Source organism: Lucilia sericata, unplaced genomic scaffold, assembly GCF_015586225.1.
Source record: "Lucilia sericata isolate MDLA Ls3-8-SP2 unplaced genomic scaffold, ASM1558622v1 Contig000513F_arrow, whole genome shotgun sequence".
NCBI lineage: Eukaryota > Metazoa > Arthropoda > Insecta > Diptera > Calliphoridae > Lucilia > Lucilia sericata.
In genome coordinates, this window is record NW_023994526.1 from 130,978 (window position 1) to 143,637 (window position 12,660).

The following is a 12,660-nucleotide window of genomic DNA, read 5'->3' on the forward strand; positions in this document are numbered from 1 at the left end:
GAACAAAGAGTTTGGGAGTTTCATAAGCCAACTTAAAACCTAAGAGGGATTCATTCTTATCTTATTACAATTCAGGACCGACTCAAACGTTTCGTCACAAACTTTCTAACCGGGAGTAGAAGCCACTAACATTTGATCGCAGCTACAGCTAAATAACTGAAGAAAGGATCATATCTCGTAGTCGGTCTTATTGCTAAGATTACACCTTTCGTTTTGACTTCTCGAAGTACGTGGAATTAATTAGTTCTGTCACAGGATAAAAACAAAAACCTAGTCGTTCATCCAATGTCCGACGGATTCGGAAAATAGCAAATATCTAAAATTCACTGTTAGAACAAAGAGTTTCACAAAAAGTTTCGGAAGCCAACTTAAAACCTAAGAGGGATTCATTCTTATCTTATTACAATTCAGGACCGACTCAAACGTTACGTCACAAACTTTCTAATCGGGAGTAGAAGCCGCTGACATTTGATCGCAGCTAAAGCTAGATAGCTAAAGAAGGGATCATATCTCGTAGTCGGTTTTTTTGCTAAGATTACACCTTTCGTTTTGACTTCTCGAAGTACGTGGAATTAATTGATTCTGTCACAGGATAAAAACAAAAACCTTGTCGCTCATCCAATGTCCGGCGGATTCGGAAAATAGCAAATATCTAAAATTCACTGCTAGAACAAAGAGTTTCGGAGTTGCACAAAAAGTTTCGGTGTTTCGGAAGCCAACTTAAAACCTAAGAGGGATTCATTCTTATCTTATTACTATTCAGGATCGACTCAAACGTTTCGTCACAAACTTTATAATCGGGAGTAGAAGCCGCTGACATTTGATGGCAGCTAAAGCCAGATAGCTAAAGAAGGGATCATATCTCGTTGTCGGCCTTATTACGTGGAATTATCCATTACCAGCACTTCTCTTTACTCCAAGAGAAATTGGGAGTTGACCAATCGATATTTAATCGCACCAAAGAAACTAAAGTTTCGTTTCTTTTGTTGAAATCGATAGCGTTTTTCCATTATCTTCTCGGAATCAGGAACTTCATGCAATAGACATTTCATTGAATGGTGTGGAAAAATTACTCTACAAAAAGCCTATGAATTGAAATGTAGATTGATATTCGAACTTGGGGCGTATTAGCAAATAGGGGGAGAGTGAAAGTATAGTGTTCCGTATACAGTAACGAAACAAAGGATCGACTAAAAAGCATCGTAGCTGTCCGAGAAATGCAATTTGCTTTGTGAATAAGAACTAGGTTTTCGTAGACTTCGTATCTAATTCTAATTTTAACCCAATACAAATTTAAATTCTCTATGAGTTCTACAACAGCTTCGTTTCTGTTTACAAGAGAGCGCTTTTCAGTCATCTTCCCGGATTAGGGAACCTAATACAATAGAGATTCCATTAAATAACGTGTCTTTGTCTTTCGTACTTGGAGCGTATTGGCAAAGAGAGAGAGAGCGAGAGTATCGGGGGCCGTAAACAATTATGCTAAAAACGATGAACTTAAAAACATTGTACAACCCTTTTCGTTTCTCTTGTCGAGAGTAACATCAATACAAGAGAACTTTTGCCTGATCTTCTCGAAACCGGGAAATTATCCCAATAGAAATTCCATCTGATAATGTGAAAAAGTAAACATAATGTAGCCAAATAATTGAAATGAAATCGGTTTGGAACATCGAGTTTAGTAGAGCTAAAGAGTGATAATATCGGGTTCACCAATCAACCACGCAACAATACAACGACTAAAAAGCATTGTAGGTGTTTGGGGATGACAATTCCTCTTTGTGAACAAGAAGTTGGAATTTCGTAGACTAAATCCCGTTATGTTAACTTCCGGTTATCATTTAAGATATCCAATAAAATATAACCAAACATTAAGAAAATGGAGGTAAGTCTAGTAACCGATATTTAGTTTTAGACTTAGGACGGTACAGATGCAAGATCTAGCTGATTCGATCTTCGTAATCAAGTTTTTCTTCCAAACGCAAAACGATCAATGATCTAAATTTCCCATATTGTTAGAAAACCTATTACTTAATGGGAGGACTTTGATGGAATATATCAGATAACAAAAAAGTTCCAGTTGAAATATTAAAATTCTGCATCTCTATTGGAAATAACTTTTAAGTCTATCCTCTTATAAACTGCACTCCTGTGACTCTTTTTATAAAACGTCTAACTCCTCTTTTTTAGACATTTACCATTTCACTTGTTTTACCTTTTTTATTGCTTGAAAACAATTTCAATTTTTTTTTTATTCCATTTTACTTAGACCAGAGACATTGTTACATGTATTCTTGTTATGTCCCTATGTCGGTGTCAGTCCGTGCATGATGTGTATTTGTGTGTTAAACCATGATGTTATCCTGGAAATTATTCGCATCGTTTATATTTGACATGACACATACGTTTTAGACTAATGTTCATTGGCTGACTGACTGGTTGGTTGTTGGTTTGTTTGACTGATGTGTCTGCAAGATAAAAGATTCAGTTTTATTTTTTGTTCTTTTCTGTTTCTTTTGTTTTCTATTTCTTTTGTGGACAATTAATTGGCCCTTTATTTTGCAAGGAATTGTTTTAGATTTCACAGTAAAAAGTATGTTTCAATTGTTTGATGAGTTTGAGAGCCTGTCTTTAGTTTAGGTTCTTTTTAACGTTTCAAAAAATCATGAAAGTTAAACCAACGATTTGAATTGTATCACAATTTAAAAGATTTATCTTTTTTTAGCAAATGATCAGTTTTTTTATGTTATCAGCAATAAACATCAGGTTGTACAGATAATCCTTAGGCTATGAACAGTTTAAAGGGTGAAACAAAGTGTATACCTTGTTCTTTTATAAGTTCCGATTTCGTAATGATCTTCCAAGTATCACACAAAGATTGACTAGAGGTTTTAAAATGTAAGTTTCGAGTGGTGGTGGACTTGCGTTCTTCAAAAAAGATGTGTAATCTAAGTGAATCAAATCTAGAATGTCAGAAAGAGAAAAGGAATAAGTCTCAGCTCTTCTTAGATATTCATTACAGAACATGTTTTAAAAACAAATAAATACCATTAATAAACATGTTAACATATCGAAATCAGTTATTTCCCCAAAGAAAACAGTTTACCACGCCTCATTCTGTCCTCTTGACTTCTTGATTTCATTCGGCCAAAAGAGTGCAGTTTAGCATACAAAAATCTTTCAAAGACTTACTCTCCCACCATTATAAACTGTATAACTTTCGCACTTGCTAATACAGCCAATAATAACTATCAACTCATACTTACAAACACTTAAAGAACTGTTGCCACTTAAAAGCGAATTAGTATTTAATCTGGCAACAACTCTGCAAACAAACCATAAAAAAAAACTACAAATGCGTGTGTAAAATTTCTGGCGGGCAATTTCTGGTTGTGTTGTTGTTTTTTTTTTTTTCCTTTTCCACCGACAACTGGCGGACTATTTATGGAATTTATTTACACTCTCACTGGCCAAGTAGGATGACGTTGATAATGGTGATGACGATGCCATATTACAATAAACAAACTCTAAGTCACTGTGCATTGCAAGTTGCAACAAACATTACAAACGTAACATAATAACATTTTAACAACAACATAAAAGAGACTCCGCACACTCTTACCAATATGGAAATAATTTATACATAATTTATTAAAACACACGTAGAGGCAAAATGTTGCAACATTGAACGTTTTGAACGTATAGCAGGAGACATTTAGTCTGTCTATATTTTTCTTTGCCATGAATATTCAAAACTTTTTACGTGTTTTTTTCTTCAACTTTATTGTGGGTTGTTGTGTATTGCCACATATTTAAATGCTTTTTATTCTAATTCTTTTGTTGGGAGTTTTCGTTTCTTTTTTTTTTTAACGGTGGCGGAATTGAATTTTTTTCGTTTCAATTCCTTTTTATTCACACAAACACTCACATTTGTTGTTTGATTGTTGAAAATGAACTCAGTGTATTAAGAAGAGTAAAAGCTAGTAGGTTTTCAGTGTTGTCGACTAGGTTGGTTTTTGGGGAAAGAAAACAACATTTTGGTTTTGATATAACAATTTTTGACATTACTTTGGCATAAAACACTGACATAATTATGTTTAGTATTCATGGCGCAACTTACATGAATAATTGTATCGTCAATAAATTTATTAAGACCTACAGCTTGCCAGTACTAGCTCTATGTGTTGACTCTTTATGCAATTTCGCTATTAATACTTGTCCTGAAAACCCGACAAATGCATCTTGGTTCTAGGATCAGAGACATGATTTCAAGTTCTGAAAAAACAGTGCAATCAAATCATAATGATAAAAACGTGTAATACTTATATCGTCTTTCAGATGAAAATTTACGTTATCTATGCGGCTTCGCGTAGAATTCAAGACTAGAAACTCTATAAAAACTCTCAAATCTAAACACTATGTCGAAATAATAAGGGTTTCACGATCTTAGCCTACACTTATGACCTCTACACCTTTATAATAGGGAGTTGAAGTCAATGACTTTTGATCGCAGCAATAGCTAGATAACTGAAGAATGGATCATATCTCGTAGTCGCTTAGATCACACCTTGGGTTTTGCCTTCTTGAAGAACATGGAAGCGGAAAGGATCGACTAAAAATCTTAGTAGTAGTCTAATCATATAAATTCTTCTACGAGTTCTATGAGAGAGCGCTTTTCAATGATATGTTCGGAATAGGGAACCTAATCCAATAATGATACCATTGAATAACATGGAAAAAGTAAGCTTCCAAATTTCAATGAATTGAAATGTAGATTGTCCTTCGTACTTGGAGCGTATTGGCATAGACAGAGAGACAGCATAGGGTGCCTTAAACAATCACGCAAAAAACGGTGATCTAAAAAACATTGTACAACCGTTTTGTTTCTCTTTGTCGAGAGTAAAATCATCACAAGAGAAATTTTGTATAATCCTCTCGAAATCGGATACTCATTACAATAGAGATTCCATTTGATGACGTGAAAAAGTGCCCATAAAATAATTGAAATGAAATCGGTTCTAGGATCAGAAAGTTAAGCTTTTTAATGCTTAAGGGCAAATTTTGAAAAAAACGGAATTGATGATGTTTTTAAAATGAATTTTTCTCTAATAAAATGATAAGTTAGATCTCCATCAGATTGTCCTACAAATTCATTTTGGTTCTATGGTCAGAGACATGATCGTAAATTGTTAAACAGCAGTGCAATCACTGATGAAAACTCTCAAATACACTATGTCGAAATGATAAGGCTTTCGCGATCTTATTCTACACCGATGGTTTTAAAATTGAATGGGCTCTGGATTTTTCTATGATAAAATGAAACGCTTGGTCTCCATTATAATGTGAACGGTTTCAGATGAAAATGTATGCCATCAATGCCATTTCATCTAGAATTCTAGTTTTAACTCGCTATAAAATCTTTCAACTCTTAATGTTTCAAATCAGACAACACTTTCTCGATTTATTACGGGATTCAAAACTTTAAAGCATTTGAAATTCTCGAGGAATCCATTAATAAACGAAACTGTTACTCAGAGGAACAATTTTCATTTTTAATACTTACTTGTAGGACATCAAAGAAAGTCCTTCACAGAAAAGGACCTTGACACCACAGACAACAGTCTGGCAAATTAATATGGGTCTCAGTTACTGAAAGGGATATCCTTTGAAAATGATAAATAGAAATCATTACTACTTACTTGTAAAAAATCGAAATAAATAGTTCGTTTGACGCTTAATAAAAATTGACTAAATAACATTTTTTCAGGAGATAGAGAAGCTGAAGAAGAGAAGAGTGTAGTGAAAAAAATCAATTTCTGTGCCAAGTTTTGGTCAATTCCGTGAATGTGTTCCATCTGGCGAAATATGATTTGTGCGGTTCAGAAGTGGTGATTTTGACACGGAAGACAAAGATCGCCCAGGCCAGACCAAGAATTTGATGCACAAAGAGTGAGATAAAGATTGTTGTCAAACTCAAGAAGAGTTGGCAAAATCATTGGGAGCTACTACAGCAGCATTTTTTGCGAGCAGCAGGATTCATTCATTGAGTACCAAACGAATGGAAGTCGATATACCTTGAAAGATTTTGCAATGTCCGAAATGTTGTTTGAACGCTATAAAAGAAAATAATTTTTGCTCAGATTAAATACTTACGATAAAAAATGCATCAATTATGATAACCGGAAGCAGCCGATTCGAAAACAAAGCCAAATATCTATGGCGTTTTGTTGGGACCAGAAGAGCTGCTGAAATCGAGCCATTACATCCCAGGGTATCTGAAGCCTGCATTGGCCAAAGAAGAACCTGAAAGCTAACATATTTTATATGACAACACTCGACCACATGTTTCAAGATCTTTATAAAACTATTTACAAAGATTGGTTGGGAAGTTTTGCCTCACCCGCCTTATAGTCCAGACCTTGCTCCGTCTGATTTATATTTGTTTCGATGGGTGCGGAACGCTTTCTCTCTCTCTCTAGGATACGCTTCTCTTTATAACACGATAACCGAAATTGACTTGATTCATTCTTGGCCTATAAAGATGAGTAATTCTTTGGTCGCGGCATCCATTGTTGAAAGAACAAATCTTTCCATTCGATTTATATATCTGACCCAGCTGGCTTCACTATTCCTTCTCCTGTTAGAACAAATTTCCTATATTTTGTTGAAGGTTTCTTCGAATGCCTCAGTCAATATTAGTCTCAAGGGTTTCTGGGTACTTCCCTCCGTTAACATCGCCGAGACGGTTGATAACAACGATTAGCGAACTCTGTACGCAAATGATCGATTATATGATAAGCTATGTGACTGGATTTTGTCATTTTGTTGAATCCAAAGATTATCCAAGTTTATGTCTTCCCTTTAAGCCCATAAACTGTACGTAATCATGTCTTTGTAGCGCTTGCCGTTAGCCGAAATGATATCTAAGCGCTTGAAAACTTTTCGCGCCGTTCGACAATTACTAACATTTTAACAGTTGTTGACAACACTTGTATTTAATTTGTATTTTGGTTGATTTTGATGTGTTGCTTCTAGCTGGATAGCTGGCCTGCTGCCGAGTGGTAGGTAAGTAAGTAAGTGAATGAGTGAGTAGCCAGTCAGCCCGTGAATTTTTATACCACATTCAAAATGTATGTTGCTGTTGTACTTGATTTTAGTGTAACATTTTGTGAATGTGCACGAATCATATAGAGAATGTAGAATGATTCTTTTTTTTTTCGTGTGTTTCCTCTATCTGTATCTATGTGAGCGAGCGATTTATTGAGTGAATGTGTGTGTGTTTGTTTATTTCTTTTTTGTACATTTTTATTATTTTTGTTTTTGTGTGTTATTCGGTGTGTTTTATTCCTGACTGTTGTGTTGCTGCTGTTCTTGTGTTTCTTTACGTATTTTTTTTTTTTTTTGATGGAATAACAACAACCGTGTGATGATGGTGATGTTGATGACGACGACGATGAGAGAATGAACAACGACCGTCGTACCGTAATTTGTATCTGTTGTGAGTATATATAGAAAACATTTGTATGGATGAATGTACGTACGTATGTTCTAGTAGTGTAGTAGAAGTAGAAAAGGAAGAACAAGAAGAAATAAAGAACAGAACAACGTACGAAATGTCGATGACGGGATGTGAAATTCTTTGTGTGGTTAACTGAAACTAGTATTACGTGCCGGGGTGCAATGAATGGCAGCACAATTTCTATTTGTCTCGCGTGTAATAAATTTTTTTTTGTATGCGAATTATTTTTAACAAAAAAAATATATATATAAATAAAATACAACAAATAAAGTGTTTTTTGCTGTATACTTGTATACAATAAAGAAAATATTATATTTTTATTAAAAAAAAGCGAAAAGAAATTGAAAATAAAAACGCGCCGCGCGCATATTGTATTATAAGAAAAATTGTATATTATAAAAAAAGAAAAAATATATATATTATTTTATTATATATTATATATTTAAAAGATTTTAGTGTTTATAAATAAATTTAATTAATTAATAACAAAAATATTTAATCTTTGAGAAGAAAAAAAAAAAAAACAAAAATTAAAAGCATAAAAATAAAACAAAATAAAGAAATAAATTATCTATAAAATTTAAAAAATTTTGTTTAAGAAATCATTTAATAATTTAAATACCTAATTAGTGTAAAATTAAATAAACAACTTAAAAATCAAGTGACTTTGTATAAACCCTGTTAGAGGCAATAAAAATTTCAAAATTTTTTCTCAAGTATTTAGTGAGTAATCTAATCCATAACAAAAAAAAAAAATTTACAATATTTAAAATTCATTATATGTATTTGCTTTTCCACAAAAAAAAAATAAGTATCTTTGATATGTGTACCTATAATTTCCAAGTCTATAAGATTTTGTTATTGCTATTGTTGTTTTTGTTTATGGTATATGTACAAGAGGAGGAAATTCATCCACAAAAAATCAACTAAAGCAAACTAAACATAACGAAAAAAAAAAAACATAGCCTGAACGAAACAAACAAACAATCTTTGTTTGTTACCATACATTACTCAAAGAAAAATAAGATGTAGATACATACAACAACAACAACAAGAAGAAGAACATTAAATGTATCTACCGACATACATACCTAAATAATATTTTATGTATAGGTAGTAAGTAGTAAAGTGTTAGTGTTGTAATTGTCTAAATACTCTGTTGTAAGTACAAAACGGCATTTTGTTTATTTTAGGCCCAATTCCCTTTTGAAAAACAACAACAACAACAACTTCATAAAAAAAACTAAAACTATAAACAAAAGTTTTTGTTTAACTACCGGTCAAAAAAAAAAAAAGTTGAATAACTTTTGTAAACTTTTAACTTCAACTCATAATTTTATTAATAGTTTTTTCTTTGGGTCTTTGCTATTCAAAATTTCGATTTTTCCAAAAAAAAAAAAAAAAAAATCCACCAAAAAACATGTCCTTTTTAATTTCTTTTACTCTTTTCTCTCAAAAATTTGCTGCTGTTCTCTCTTTAATGTCACTCTTTTATCTCTTTTCATAGAAAAAAAAATCGCCTCTCTTTTTTGCTTCCTTTAACTCTCTGTTGTGTTTTAATTCCACTACGTTTCAACAACGTGCTTGTTGAAACAATTTGTTTGCTTATTTTTTTTTGTATTACCCTCTTTTCTCTTGTCCTCTCTCCTCTCTTCTACGTCGTTGTTTGTATGTATTTATTATGCTCTAAATCTTTTTATTTGTTTTAATTTCATAGCTATTTTTACTGTATCTTTCACATTATTCACTTGATGGTTGTTTTGAACTTCAATCTATTAGATACATTTTTTTGCATTTGTCATTATAATTGTTTTGTTATTAAATGATTTATAATAAAGAAAAATTTATTTTTTGAAATTCAATTTAAATGTAATTATTATTCTAGAGCAGTCATTTCACCTGTTAATAGAATATTAAATGTATGCAATGAAATAAATCGCCATTTAATTGACGCGCTACATGTTTATATATAAAAATGTTTTAGTTAATTATTTGGTTGTAAACAATTTGCTTTACGCTAAGTTTGATAGCAGCTAATTCAATTTCATACAGTTGTCATATTATAGAATGTTTGTATATAGCAATAAGCTGCGCTGAATCAGTCTCTGAATTTGTCACTTGTCACTTAACACGCAGAAAAAAAAAACATGGTCACTATCTAAGAGCAACATAAATGGTTGTAATCTAAACATATTATGGTTATTGTAATTATTTTAAAATATCAATATTATGATTAAATACAGTTGCAATATTTTATCATAATATGTTCCTATTGATCATAACATAGTCAAACAAAAAATTGCTTTTGTTAACAATATATTGTTACAATGAACATAGTATAGTTGTAGTAAACATATCGAACCATGTTTTTTCTCTGAGTGCAGTTTTAAGGTATATAACACTACCAAACAGCCTAATGCAAGGACCCTACCCTAGACCTAAATTTATAATAAGCTTCTTCCCCATATTCTAGAGCGTAATCTTTATTTATTTATACACTAGCTATACCCAGTGTGCTTCGCTACCCTCATCGTAATGGAATGAAATAAATATTATTATAGAAAAGACCCTGATTGCTTAGTTTTATGTTTCTTGGTTCATTATAATAAAAAACTCAAAAAGTACCAGTTAAAGAACGAAAAAGTACAAAAAAGTCCGCTTTTATAGGTTCTCATTTACTACAGACTCTACAAATGCATATTTTTGGTTCATTATTATAGAAAACAAAAAAAGTCCTTTTTAAATAACGAGCTCTACAATTGCATATTTCTAAGTTCTTTATTAGAGAAAACTCAAAAAGTCCCAGTTAAAGAAGGAAAAAGTACCAAAAAGTCCCCTTTTATAGATTCTCATTTACTCCGGGATCTACAATTGCATATTTCTAGGTTCTTTATTATAGAAAACTCAAAAAGTATCAGGTAAAGAACGAAAAAGTACCAAAAATTCCCCTTTTATAGGTTTTCATTTACTAGGGTTTCTACATATTTAATTTCACGTTTCTAGGTTCAATATTATAGAAAATTCAAAAAACTCCTTTTGAAGAATGAAAAAGTACCAAAACGTTCCTTTTTATAGGTTTTCATTTACTCCTAGGTTTTCATTTTTGTCTCTAGGTTACTTATTGTAGAAAATTCAAAAAATACCTTTTAAAGAACAAAAAAGTACCTCAAATTCTCTTACAGCTTCTCATTAACTCCGGGCTCCACATGTTGAAAAAAAACACAACAAGTACTAGCTAACAAAACGAAAAAGTACCAAAAAGTAGTTCTTTGTGCTGGAGTTCCAAGTAACACCCCAACAATATTACTAAATCTACCAATTTCTCGAATTTGATTAAAATTGGCTCAATGAGTTTGAATAAAATCAAATTTCCCGTTTTCCCCTTTTAGTACTTTTTTCTTCCTATTGAAGTAATAAAAATTTTTTTGTATCTTTTCCAGTTTAGGAGATATGAGGTTAACGAACTTACCCTTTTTTAGCCCCTAAACATTGGAATTTCCAAAAATCTTAGTCTATTTTGTGGAAGTCCAATCTCCTGTCCAAATTTCAGCTCTTTCGCTTTAACATCGTTTAGGATGTGCGATGATGAATCAGTCAGTCCCTCAGTAATGTTGAAATTTTATTTATTGGCAACTTCGTGACCAAACTTTTAAAATCGATATCTTCCGATTTGAATGCAAATTGCACCAAGGTTAGTAAGTACTATTAGAAACAGTGAAGAAATAGCTATCTAAACTCCTTTGGACAATTTTTGCTAGGACCAATAGGTTACAAGTTACAATCATTTGAAAAAAAAAAACTTGTATGATCAAAATGTCCAACTTTGAGACCCTCTAAGACGAACCGAACCTTGGTGCAAATTTCATCAAAATCGATTTTTTGAGATGGGTCACATGACACGAAATAACACATTGATCCGGTCGAGATATGAATTTATTGAAATCAAAATTTAGCGATAACTTGATTTCGAGAAATGAACGTGTTAATTGGCCTTCAAGCTCTTGTGATTTGACACTTCTATATTATTGCCTATGAGGCCACGTGAAGTCAGTTCATTAAGTTTCACTAGGGTATGGGCTGGTACTAATGCAAACATTTTATATGTAGAGGGACCACTAGAAATAACAAATTTAGAATTTTTATACTTTCTGCGACAGGTCACTGAACCAATTTATACAATTTATATCACAGTATTTGGTATATAACCACAAAACAGATGTTTACAAAGCTGTATTACAAGTTAAATATTACTACTATACATTATAAATATATGTATGTATATTATTTATACAATTACTAACAATTTAATATAAATCGTAATCACTAATTAGTCTTTCTAAAAAAATACACATTCATTTTTTTCTAAAATTATGTGTTTTTCTGCGACTACTGTCTGCATAAATTTACAAATGCCGGTTGACCTTGTTAAAAGAATAATTTAAATTAATTATTATTATTATTATACTAATTCTATTTTCTATTTCTAATCTACTTTCATACACATATGCTAGTGTTTGTTTGTTTGATTTTCTGTTTTCCTATTTACTTTAATATGCATAATTATTAATTAATATAATACTACATAATTAATTACTATATTATCAGATTTAATAACTTGTATATATGTACAATTTTCAAGTCAAATTGCAAATTAAACTTATAGATACAAACTGAAAAACGTTTAACATTGAATTTGTCTGCTTATTTGGTATATAGTCGGGCTTTTGTAGTAGTTGTAGTATTATAAATAGTAAGCAGTAGTAAAATTTAAATTTATGTTAAGGTTAATTAAAATAATATTTGCATAATACTTATTAAATACATTTTGTATTAGTGCACATTTTGGGTCAGTAAGAAGTATTAAGTGAATTGAAATAATTATATTTACTTATAGACTTAAGTTTAAGAAAAAAAAAATTCGTAATATTTACGAAAATTTCGTGTATAATACGAAATATTAATTTATCACATTCTTTTCTAATTTTCATAGAAACAAAACCTCTTGTAATATATTTTTCATAAATTTAAGCGAAATTAAACATAATTATATTATAATTAAATAAAACTACAGCATTTTATAACAGGATTTCGAGTAATAGACCTGAAAAGTCGTACGACTTTCGAATTTTCAAAACTATTTT

The 12,660-nt window shown here is 31.4% G+C and overlaps 1 protein-coding gene and 1 long non-coding RNA gene across 2 annotated transcripts in view; one reads left to right on the top strand and one right to left on the bottom strand.

The window, feature by feature from the left end:
- The window catches only part of LOC119605725 (mucin-5AC), a 154,982-nt gene that overhangs the window by 102,359 nt on the left and 39,963 nt on the right, over positions 1-12,660 (top strand). The gene's annotated exons all lie outside the window — the stretch shown is intronic.
- LOC119605726 lies at positions 740-7,460 on the bottom strand. Its single transcript, XR_005231603.1, has 3 exons — positions 6,401-7,460; positions 6,154-6,310; positions 740-6,074 (listed from the first exon to the last, which is right to left on the bottom strand). It is a non-coding gene; the product is annotated as an uncharacterized LOC119605726 (long non-coding RNA).